We start from the raw sequence: 12653 nt of genomic DNA on the forward strand, positions 1-12653 counted from the left end.
TGCAGTGGTTGAGAATCTGCCTGCCAATGCAGGGGACACGGGTTCGAGCCCTGGTCTGGGAAGATCCCACATGCCGCGGAGCAACTGGGCCAGTGAGCCACAATTACTGAGCCTGCGCGTCTGGAGCCTGTGCTCCGCAACAAGAGAGGCCGCGATAGTGAGAGGCCCGCGCACTGCGATGAAGAGTGGCCCCCGCTTGCCACAACTAGAGAAAGCCCTCACACAGAAACAAAGACCCAACACAGCCATAAATAAATTAATTAATTAATTTAAAAAAAAAAAAGATTTTTTTTGATGTGGACCACTTTAAAAGTCTTTATTGAATTTCTTACAATATTGCTTCTGTTTTATGTTTTGGTTTTTTGGCTGTGAGGCATGTGAGATCTTAGCTCCCCAGCCAGGGATCAAACCCTCACCCCCTGCATTGGAAGGTGAAGTCCTAACCACTGGACTGCTAGGGAAGTCCCTTGATAATAATTTTATAATATAGTTTGACAATAACTTTTTGTTTTCTCTTGAAATTACGTAAAACCTGTAGGGGCAAATACCCTGTTCTTTCCTTGGCACTGCTGATTTGTCCATACTGTTGAAATGAACCACTCAGTGGAAGGTATACTTTAATGACTATAAACTATAAGGAGTACATTAAAGCATCCCAGGAATGACCCAAAATAACAAACAGTAAACATGGTAAACAGAAATTGTATCTATCCAGGATTTCTCAACCCTTTCACACTATGAAAAATTACTGAAGGCCCCCAGAGAGCTTTTGTTTATGTAGCTTATATCTATGAGTATTTATCACATTAGATATTAAATCTGAGAAATCTTTGAAATATTTATATACTAATTCACTTAAAATAATAATGAATACCAATTATGTGTTAAAATACATAATATAGATTTTTCAGAATAACAACAAAAAGTAGTGAAAAGAGTGGCACTGTTTTACATTTTTGTAAATGTCTTTAATATATGCCTTAGTAGAAGACAGCTGGATTCTTTTATCTGCTTCTGCATTCAATTTGTTGCAATATGGTATTTAGGTTGAAGTATATGAAGAAAACTTGGCTTCATTCAAATATGTAGTTGGAAAGAGAGGACAATTTTAATAACTTTTTCAGCTAATTGTGGATATTCTTCTTTAATATTACACCAAATGTCAACAAGTAATAGTTTGTTAGAGACTAGTTGCAATGTGAAATCTGAAACCATCTCAATAAACTTTTAATACTTTTGAGCTTGGCCTATTTCTCAAGGAAGGTTTCTAAAAGAAGTCTGACTTTTGATTTTAAAAATAATGAAGTATAATATTCCAATAATAATAAAATAATCCCAAGAGTATTCCAAGGATATTTTAACGATTAATTTGCATCCAAGTGTTTTCTAAAACATTTGAGCACCACTCAAATCTCTGAGCTTGATTTCTTAATTCTTAGATACATCAACTTTAAAGTTTACTATTTGTTACATAGATGAGGTCTTAAAGCCTTTGCTTTTCATCTCTTTGGAGGTAACTTTACATACATGAGTTCATCAGATGTGAGCAATGTAGGAATACAGTAAAGGCCTGATCAGTGGTTGCTGGCATGGTATTCTACTGTTTCAGAGCTCTGTCCTCACTGTAAGTATGAACAAAAGTAATTTCCAAACAAGACCTTTGCTTGAGCCCTGAGAACCAAAATATTGATTTCCAAAAGAAAATATTTGTTTCAATTGTGACAAATATTTTTATGGCAGAAATTGAAGGCAAAATACACATTTTGCATTATGACACTCATATGTCAGATCTTATTAAAAGTAATTTAGAATGTTCCTACACACTGCTTTTGATGATGTCTCTTTTCTTTGTAAACATTTGTACAAAATGTCTCAACAAGGAACCTATTATAAAAACTTCTTAAAGTCCTCCTTCCTTCAAAATGAGGTCTAGTTGACTTCACTAGGAAATGTGGATGACATGTTTTCATGTTCTTTTTTTAATGGCAAAAACAATGATGTCACTCTTTACTAACAAGTCCAATAGCAATGCTAGAGAATTCCTGCGGATGTGGTTATCAAATATATTCAAGATTCCAAGGACACCATCCTTTATCCTCCCTACTCTCCCAGAACAGATCAGATTCTCCTAATGTGCACTCTCATTCCTACAATCTTGGATTTCCCCATATTGCACTCATTGCAGTTACTAATTACTTCTTTGTACAATCAGTTGATTAATATCTGCTTCTCTCACTATACTGTTAGCTCCAAGAAGGAAAGGTCTGAGCCAGATTTTCCATCTCATCCCCAGGACCTCCAGCATGGTCTTTGGCACACGATGGGAACTCTTTAAGAGTTGCAGAATATATGATAGAATACTTCTGAGCATTTAATGCACTTTGGAGTCCCCAGAGTATTTTCCTATACCTTTTATATTTTGGGATTCTTCATCCTTGAAATTGGCTTTTGTGATAAATCTGAGTTCTTGTTTCTTTCTCACCTCCTTGATTGTTCCATTTTTGTCTTCCTTCATGGTTTTTGTTTTAATATCTAGTTATTTAAGGCAACCATGAAGTTCTGTCTTGCCCTTTACTATTTTTCTCTTTTATGCACTTTCTCTCAGTTAGCCATAACCTCTGAGATTCTCAAATCTAAATCCCTAATCCCAATCTCTCCCTCAAACCATGGTCCGGCATCTTCCAGGTAGTCTCTCTACATTTCCAACCAGATAGTCATCTTTAAAGCCAATAGATCTCTGACTAAATTCATCATCTTTCATCCTACGTCAATTGTCCCCTGTGCTTCTCTACGTCCCAGCAGTTACGTTTGTGCCGCCTTTATCTTTGCTTTCACTGAGTCCTGTCAGGTCTCTCTCTCACTCAGGTCCATGTTTTCATCCCAGTTACCATCACATTAGCTCACACCTTGGCTTTCTCATGTCTGTCCTGTTGTGATAGCATTTATACTCCCCCTTCTCTGTGCTGGTTCTTTTGGTTTTAATACATCTTGTATACTGGTATGAGAGTAACTTTTCCCACAGAATTTTTCTCTTAAAAACTTTCCTTCAATTAATAATTTGAACATTGCCTGGGCATTTGATGGTATTAAGGAATTTTAAAATAAATGAATTTATTTATTTATTTATTTATTTATTTATTTATTTATTTTTGGCTGTGTTGGGTGTTTGTTGCTGCACACTGGCTTTCTCTAGTTGTGGCAAGCGGGGGCTACTCTTCGTTGCGGTGCACGGGTTTCTCATTGCAGTGGCTTCTCTTGTGGAGCATGGACTCTAGGTGCATGGGCTTCAGTAGTTGTGGCATGTGGGCTCAGTAATTGTGGCTTGTGGGCTCTGGAGCACAGGCTCAGTAGTTGTGGTACACGGGCTTAGTTGCTCTGCGACATGTGGGATCTTCCCAGACCAGGGCTCAAACCCATGTGCCCTGCAGTGGCAGGCGGATTCTTAACCACTCCGCCACCAGGGAAGTCCCAAGGAATTATTATTTTTAGATCTGATAGTGGTTTTGAGGTTGTATTAGAAAGGAAAAGATGCCCTTATCTTTTATGCATACATACTGAAATATTTATGAGTAATTGATATGATCCCTGGATTTGATTCAAATCATATGGAGTGAGAAAACATGGATGGGAGTGTAGATAGATAGGCCAGAGTTGATGCTTACTCAGACTAGTTGATGAGCACATGGAGGTTCACTATACTGTTCCTTATAATCTTATATATGTTTGAAATTTTGCATAATAAAAATTATTTTAAGTCAACTCTTTAGTTCTTTAAGTGCTCGTAAAATAAAGTCCAAACTCTTTATTTAGGAATAGAAAGCCACAAGCCAATCCCAGTCTATCCTCGCAGTGTCATTGGCCAGTGTCTCCCACATATATCCTTTGCTCATGTGGCAGATTAGCAGACTCTTCATTGTGTGTGTGACCGTCTTTCCCCAGTCCTCTGCGTTCCTGTACACTTCTTACCATGAGCACCTTGGCTGCAGGATTGCCTTTAGTCTAGGTATAAGATAGTTTGCAAGAGCTGTACATCGCCGTAAAGCCATCAACCAATGACAAAGAAGGTTGGTGATTAAATTCCCCAGCTGTTTTCTCTTTTGGGTGGATCCCCCAGAAGTCTCCAATGGACTTGAGTTCCAGTTGCCCACACTGGTATCTTACTGTTGAACACATTAGTATTGCTTTCCTTCCCTTCTTGGTCTCACCTCTCCACTTCTGTACTGGATCAGTTGCATCGAGTCCTAGTTTCAGGCTCTTCTGGGGGGTTGCCAGTCTCACTCAGCTGTAAACTCATCCTTTTCTGGTTCTGTGCCTTTGTCAAGCCACGCTCTTGGCCATGCATGCCCCTCCATACCTATTACTTATATCATTGCCTTTTCTAATCTTAAATTTTAAAACAATGCTAGTTTTAGAGAACTTCGAATATATAAACATTACAGAGAAAACAAAAACCATTCATGGTTACAACACCCCACAGATGAACATTTTCTTTAGTCTTTTTCTGTGTGTGTGTCTGCAATCATCTGACCATTTTCCTGGGGCTTGAAGATCCACTTCCAAGATGGCTCACTCACATGGTTCTTGGCAGGACCCCTTGGTTCCTCACTGACTTTGGCAGAAGGTTTCGGTTCCTTGCATATTGGCCTAACAGGGCATCCTGAGTGTTCACACGACATGGCAGCTGGTTTCAGCAGGGGACGTGATTTAAGAGAGAGAGCAAGAAGAAAGTTACAACATCTTATTATGACTTACCCTTGAAAGTAACGTACCACTTCTGCCTTATTCCACTGGTCACACCAACGAACCCAGATACAAAGTAGGAGGAAACTATATAGGGGCGTGAATATTATGAGGCTGGGAACATTGAGGGCATCTCTGAAGCTGGCTAGCAGAGCTAGTTTGTAATCTGGAGCTGCTTTGGGAGTTTTAAAAAACTGCCTTTAGGGCATCTCTTTTTTATGTCTTTCTAGCCTGGCCTCTGAAGAGAAATCATTTCATGTCCCTTTTCACTGTGTCTCACCCGCCTCTTTAAGGTCTCAGACTTTCTTCTAGTTCTATTTTAATGATACTGTTTTTCTTTGTTTGTTACTATTCTGAAAATTTTCCAATTCTACGAATAAGACTCAGGCATCTTTTTCAAACCACTCTCATTTCTTCCTAATTTATTTTTTTAAAAATATTTATTTATTTATTTAATTTTCAGCTGTGTCGGGTCCCAGTTGCGGCATGCAGGCTCTTCGTTGCGGTGCACAGGCTTCTCTCTCTAGTTGTGGCATGCAGGCTCTAGAGTGCATGGGCTCTGCAGTTGCAGCACAGGCTCTCTAGTTGTGGCTTGCATGCTCAGTAGCCGTGGTGCACAGGCTTAGTTGCCCCACAGCATGTGGGATCCCATTTCCCCATCAGGGATCGAACCCACGTCCCCTGAATTGGAAGGTGGATCCCCAGCCACTGGACCACCAGGGAAGTCCCCCATTTCCTCCTAATTTCTAAAGCATATCTGATTTCTAGATTTAGAATGTTCCAGAAACATCCCTGTTAAATCACTTCCTTAGGCTTTGTTGCCTATTTTCAGGATTGTTTCTTTACCTTAAGAAAAGAAGGTGAAATAGTCTTTTTATTTTAACAGCTTCCTCCAGTTTTAGTTGTTCATTGATAAAATCTGTCACTCTTCCCTTGGTGAAATAATAGTTTGGGTCTCATATCTAAAACGACCATCAGAATCTGTGCATTAAAGACAGTCTGTGTTATAGTGGTGAGAGGGTAAGTTTTGAGGCCATAGGCAAAGCTGCATGACTCCTGAAGTGAACCCTTTCACAGATTTCTCCTTGGCCCTGAGTATAGTTTAAAGCAGAATAAGAAGGAAAATTATCAGGGCAGGTGAACTACACCTGCCCATCGAGGGCCTGCACTAGGAATTTAAAACTAAGACTCCACCCATTAGTATTATGGCCCTTATGGAACTTTGTTGCCTTTGGATTTAAGTCATGAAGATATTTTCTAATAATTTATCCAAACATTTCACATTCATGAAATTATTTATTTTAGCGATAATGTAAAGTTTATAGCATAACATTAAATTTAATTAAACCTTCAAAACAGCGTAAATAGACATTACAATTAAAACAAAACTATGACAGGATGTACATGATGGTCAGCAGGGCAAACTTGTTCTACAATTATTTTATAATTGAGCTATAAAATTAGTTCAAATACTACACTTGTTTTTTCAGTGCCTATCAATAAAAATTGCAGAGTTTTGTCATTTGAAGATTGTAATTCATGATTGAACATATGAGGAGTCCTTAATGGGGGATGTGCCTTTTCTTAAATGTCCCATTTTTATAACTTTGGACCCTCGACAGTCTTCAAATGCAGCACTCATTTTCCTGCTCTCGTGTCTTCAGTTTGAAGGCTAATTTGTTAGCTTTCTTCTCTGCTCTCTGTTCCCTGTGCTCTTCTTTTATAAGTTGCTTTCTTGCTCTTTTATTTTCTTTGCTCTCATTTTTAGAATGTGGTTGAGTTGATACCTTAAGTAGATCACTGCCATTAATCATCTGCACTTATTAACTTGTTTTGCTGTGAGTCCTTTCTTTGATAAGCCATCGAGAGGTATTCCTGTTTTATTAAATATTTGGATTTGTTTGGGCTTTGGTTAATATTTGATAAGCTAAGGATGGTTGAATAAATGTGAGCATGTGCTACAAATGAATTCAGAATCCCACTTCTCTTTTGCTTCTTCTAGAACTAGAGAAACCATCTCTTCTTCCTCAGACTCATCAGTCTCATTAACTGGCAGACCTTCATCCTCAGAGTCTTAAAGTGTATTCAACTTTATACAATTCTCTGCCTTCTCTTTGCATTCGTCATTAAAAACTTCATGTAACCGATTGCTATCTATTGATACATGAATGGAACCCTCCAATTTGGCATTATCTGGTGCTCCAATCTTGTTATCATCTTAATTGTTCATAAAACTTCTCAAACTGCTCAGGTAGGGGTCAGCTGCTCATTTCTTCTCGCGACTGAGGAAGTAATAGAATTCTCTATGAAGTGACTTTTTATTTCTTCTTCCTAAAAAAAATGGCTTCCTATGACTTCATGAGGTTTGCACAGGCAAACGAACCATCTTCATTTGAGAATGGGCTTTAAAAATCATAGTCATCATTTCTCCCTATCACTTTTCTTCCCATCCATATCTTTCCACTCACTGCCATTTTCAACTTTAGATTTCTTTCCATCTATTCCCTCTTCCTCTGTTGTTCCTCATCAGCCTGAAGGATAAAATCATTTTCACATAGATGCTGGATAACAAAGTCAAAATCATCACCAAGAGCTGCAACAACGTCAGGATCCAAATCCAGTTGAGGGCTCAAAATAGCAGCTGTTTTATTTACCAATTCAATATCTTCCTTAAATTCTGATGCAAACTCTGATTAAGGCAAAGTAATTCCATGGCGTAGAATTATTAAAGTTTCCTCTTTCTCATCTCTCCTGTTATGCGGAAGGTATTTTGGATTTAAGCACATAGGGCCCAGATGATTCTTTCAAGTGCCGTAGGTAGTTATAATCATTGTCAGAGAACTCTTCATAACTTCCTCTGTTTTGCTCACATTCTTCATCATTTATTTTGTGTAGGCAACAGAACCCTCTGGGGTGCATTTTCATCTGCTACTAAAGACTCTTTGACTCGAATGGACCATGTGGAAAAGACACAGTTTTCCTCTCTCTAAAGAGCTTTTCCCCCCATTCTGTTGCTGTGTGGGGCTCACACCAAGAACAGTGACCTGAGGGTCCCAGAGCAGGTGACACATCTTGGAAGTGGACAAGGCCTACCTAGCAGCCATGTCTTAAGGCCATGCCACACATCTACTCTTGGACTTCACAGTGCAGGTCTGAAGAATTGGCTCAGAGACACAATAAAAGCTACAAATATTATTCCACCCAACAATGCCTAAAAACACTTAATCCCTGCCTCAGCTACACCTGCAAGGTCAGCCGAAGCTGGCAAAAGAGTCTCAAGTTACCTGTCTGACTCTGTGCCCCACTCAGGCTTGAAAACCCACATGGCCTAACACAGTAAAGCCCCAGCCTTGATCAAAACACTGATTTCCCATGCTATTTTGTCCCCTCCCTCATTCATTTCTTATTTATTTCTCAAGGTTGTCTGCCCATTTACCAAGATGTTGGAGTCTGAGTGGATCAATAAGTACTTGATCCCTTCTCCCCATCCTCAGTCTGGAACCAATATAGAGACAGATGTAGGCTCCCAAGAGAAGAAAATAATCACTTAATATATCACTTTTATTAAAAAGAAAGCTGATTTCTAGAATCAGAGAATTCCAGAGATTGTCCTTTTAAATTAAACTCTTAGTCTCTGGCTTCCATGTGTTCACTGAGTGTTGTTTCTACCTTACTTAACCCCAAAATGAAACTTATTCTTTTCATAATATAGGCCTCTACTAGTTATTTGTTCATTAATAAGTCTACTAATTTTACCTAGTTAAATAGCAATTTGGATTTCTTAAGATCTATGGCCAAATAGGTATGCACCCCCAATTTAGACACGGTTACCCACCTTGCCACTGGCACAGCTGACAAGCACAAGCCTCACTCTTATGGCAGGTCCCTTACTCCATCACAGAGAGCTGTGCATGGCTCCTGAGGTCAGGTTGTGACTGAAAGAGGAAAGAGCTTATATTGAATGGCCCAGTTGATTCTTCCAAACTTTGCAGTCAGGTACATCATTCCTCACCTGGTTGGAGCAGAAGTCAGAAAGGTTAGTTACTTCAGTAGATGAACTTCTACGTAAAACCTGAAGCCAGGTACATGGAACTCCCTCCCAGTAGATATATCCTCTGTCCATCAATATGTGAGAGGTAATTCCAGTGCCCCCCAGTCCACTCCCAGTTTTAAGGCTGAGGTAGTCAGTTAGCTCAGAGGCAGCTGATTCAGAAGACGGAGGAATCATCAGAGGAAAGTACCAGTAGCACATCTAGTCTCATCCCTGATGATAATTGTTTCTGCTGTATAGGTAACCTACTAGTCAGTGAAAACGTTCAGATTTGGATAACAGAAAGTTTAGTTAGAAAGGTCAAATCAAATTTCCTCCATTTAACTTTCATGATTTTTCCCCTCCAGTCTGAATTATAGAACAGAAAATGGGAATGACCATTTGTTAGCATTCTTCATGCCACTGAAGATTGTTCCTACAATATTATGTGGAGGCTAGGTATAAATTAGAGGATATGCTCCCACTTTGTTTTATGAGGAATTGACATATCTGTCTTATATTTTTTATTTTCTATAGAGATAACAATCTGAGACTTGCTTGAGAATGATGCAAAAAAACAATCTTGGGTTAGGCTTGGAAACAAATATTATAATTTAAAATATAATGTAGTCCATAAGAAAATGTGTTGATTTACATGTTTAAATAACTGATTGTGACATTTGAAGTGATTATAATATAGCAGGTAGAGAGAAAATTATATCTTTGTAAATATAAGTCAGTGCATTAAGAACAAGAAATTAGTATTGTGAAATTCCAAAATTAATTTCTTATATCAAATATACACAATATTCCTCTTCCCTCTTTTTTATTTTTGTCATCTAATGGATTAATTGTATACTTTTTTTGGAGTCCATTTTACCTCCATAGTTAGCTTATTAGCTGTAACTCTTGGCCATGTTACTTGTTAGGTTGTTTTAGAGTGTGTATTATACATCTTTAACTTATCACAGTCTACCTCCAAGTGATAATCTATTTTACATATAGAATGAGAATATAAATATAGTATACTTCCATTACTTTACTCTCTTTTTGCTACTGTCATCATACAGTTTACTTCTAGATATCTTATTAAGCACCTAATACATTGTCACCATTTTTACTTTGAATGGTTGATTATATTTGAAAGATTAATAATAATAAAATAATAATTTAGAAATTTTCTTTTTTTATTGAAGTGTAGTTGATTTACCATGTTGTGCCCATCTCTGCTGTGCAGCACAGTGACTCAGTTATACACACGTATACATTCTTTTTTTATATTCTTTTCCATTATGGTTTATCCCAGGAGACTGGATATAGTTCCCTGTGCTATACAGTAGGACCTTGTTGTTTATCCATTCTAAATGTAATTGTTTGCATCTACCTATACCAAACTCCCAGTCCATCCCTCTGCCTCTCCCCTTTCCCCTTGGCAACCACAAGTCTGATCTCTATGTCTGTGAGTCAGTTTCTGTTTTGCAGATAGGTTCATTTGTGTCATATTTTAGATTCCACATAGAAGTAATATCATATGGTTATTTGTCTTTCTCTTTCTGGCTTACTTCACTTAGTATGATAACCTCTAGTTGCATCCATGTTGCTGCAAATGACATTATTTTGTTCCTTTTTGTGGCTGAGTAGTATTCCATTGTATATATGTACCACATCTTCTTTATCCACTCATCTGTTGATGGACATTTAGGTTGTTTCCATGTTTTGGCTATTGCAAACAGTGCTGCTATGAACATAGGGGTGCATGTATCTTTTTGAATTATAGTTTTGTTCAGGTATATGCCCAGGAGTGGGATTGCTGGATCGTATGGTAACTCTATTTTTAGTTTTCTGAGGAACCTCCATGCTGTTTTCCATAGTGGCTGCACCAACTTATATTCCCACCAACAGTGTAGGAGGGTTCCCTTTTCTCCACACCCTCTCCAGCATTTGTTATTTGTAGACATTTTAATGATGGCCATTCTGACCAGTGTGAGATGGTGCCTCATTGTAGTTTTGTTTGCATTTCTCTAATAATTAGTGACGGTGAGCATCTTTTCATGTGCCTACTGGCCATCTGTATGTCTTCATTGGAGAAATGTCTATTAGGGTCTTCTGCCCATTTTTCAATTGGGTTGTTTGTTTTTTTGCTGTTGAGTTGTATGTGCTGTTTGTATGTTAGAAACTTTCTTTATATTTACCCTTGTGATTACCAGATCCAATGATCTTCAGTCCATTGTGTAGATACAGGTTTCCATCTGGTATCATTTTACTTCTGCTTGAAGGATTTTAACATTTTTTGTAGTGTGAGTCTTCTAGTGATGAAAACTTTCAGCTTTTGTGTGCCTGAAAAAGTTTTTATTTTACTTTATTGCTTTGTATGATATTTTTCCTGGGTAAAGAACCTCGAGTTTATCATACTTTTCTCTTAGTACTTTAAAGATGTTGCTGCACTTGTCTTCTAGCTTGCATTGTTTTCTTCAAGAAATCTGTCGGGCTTCCCTGGTGGCACAGTGGTTGAGAGTCTGCCTGCTAATGCAGGGGACACGGGTTCGGGCCCTGGTCTGGGAGGATCCCACATGCTGCGGAGCAACTAGACCCGTGAGCCACAACTACTGAGCCTGCGCGTCTGGAGCCTGCGCGTCTGGAACCTGTGCTCTGCAACAAGATAGGCCACGATAGTGAGGGGCCCGCGCACTGTGATGAGGAGTGGACCCCGCTTGCCGCAACTAGAGAAAGCCCTCACACAGAAACGAAGACCCAACACAGCCAAAAATAAATTAAAAAAAAAAAAAAAAGAAATCTGTCATCACCATCTTTGTGTCTCTGTATATTGTCTTTGTCCTCAGGTTGCTTTGAAATTTTCTCTTCAGCACTGGTTTTAAGTAATTTCATTGTAATGTGCCTTGGTGTAGTTTTTTCCTTTTTTCCTCCATGTTTCTTATTCTTGGGGTTTGTTAAGTTTCTTGGATCTATGTGTTTATGATTTTAATCAAGTTCGGTACATTTTCAGGCACTATTGCTCTAAATATTTCCTCCTCCTAGCATTTTGGAGACTCTGATTACATGCATATTTGGCTGCTTGTCGTCATCCCACAGTTAATGGATACTCTGTTAATGTTTTCAATCTTTTTTCTCTATATATTTCATTTTGGATAGTTTCTGTTGCTGTGCCTTCAAGTTTGTTAATTTTTTTCTTTTCAGTGTATAATTTATTAATTCCGTCTCATATATTTTTCCTCTTAGACGTTGTAATCTTAATCTCTAGACGTTCCATTTGGGCTACTTTTATATCTTCTATGTTTTACTTACTTTCAAACTCTTCTCTAACTGCTTGAACATATGGAATACAGTTGTAACTGGTTTAATGGCCTTGTGTACTAATTTTATCATCTTTGTCATTTCTGTATCAGTTATGATTGATTGATTTTTTTCTCATTATAGATTATATTTTCCTGCTTCTTTGTATGCCTGGTAATTTTAACATTTGATATAAGACATTGTGAATTTTACCTTGGGTGTTTCTATTTTCGTATTTCTTTAAGGTATTCTTGAGCTTGTTTTAGCATACAGTTAGTTGGAAACCATTTGATCCTATGTGGATCTTGCTTTTAAGCTTTGTTAGGTGAAACTAGAGTTGTATTTAGCCTAGAGTTAATTCACCCCAACTAGTGAGGCAGGACCCTTCTTAGTACTCTGAACAATGACCCTTAATAATGAGATTTTGCATTCTGACAGTTGGGATAGACATTATTCCTGACCCTGTTTGGCCTCCTAACCCGCTGCTCGCTCTAATCTTTTCTTTATCTGGCCTCAGGTAGTTTCCTCACTATGTATGTACTGATCAGGACTCCACTGAATACTCAGAAAAAACTTCTGCAGATCTCAGGAG

The 12653-nt window shown here is 38.2% G+C and overlaps 1 pseudogene; it reads right to left on the bottom strand.

Annotated features, from left to right (window-relative positions):
- Positions 1-287: 287 nt before the first annotated feature.
- Positions 288-7811, bottom strand: LOC103016855 (protein LTV1 homolog; annotated as a pseudogene).
- Positions 7812-12653: the final 4842 nt, after the last annotated feature.

This window comes from Balaenoptera acutorostrata, chromosome 5 (genome assembly GCF_949987535.1).
Source record: "Balaenoptera acutorostrata chromosome 5, mBalAcu1.1, whole genome shotgun sequence".
Classification (NCBI taxonomy): Eukaryota; Metazoa; Chordata; class Mammalia; order Artiodactyla; family Balaenopteridae; genus Balaenoptera; species Balaenoptera acutorostrata.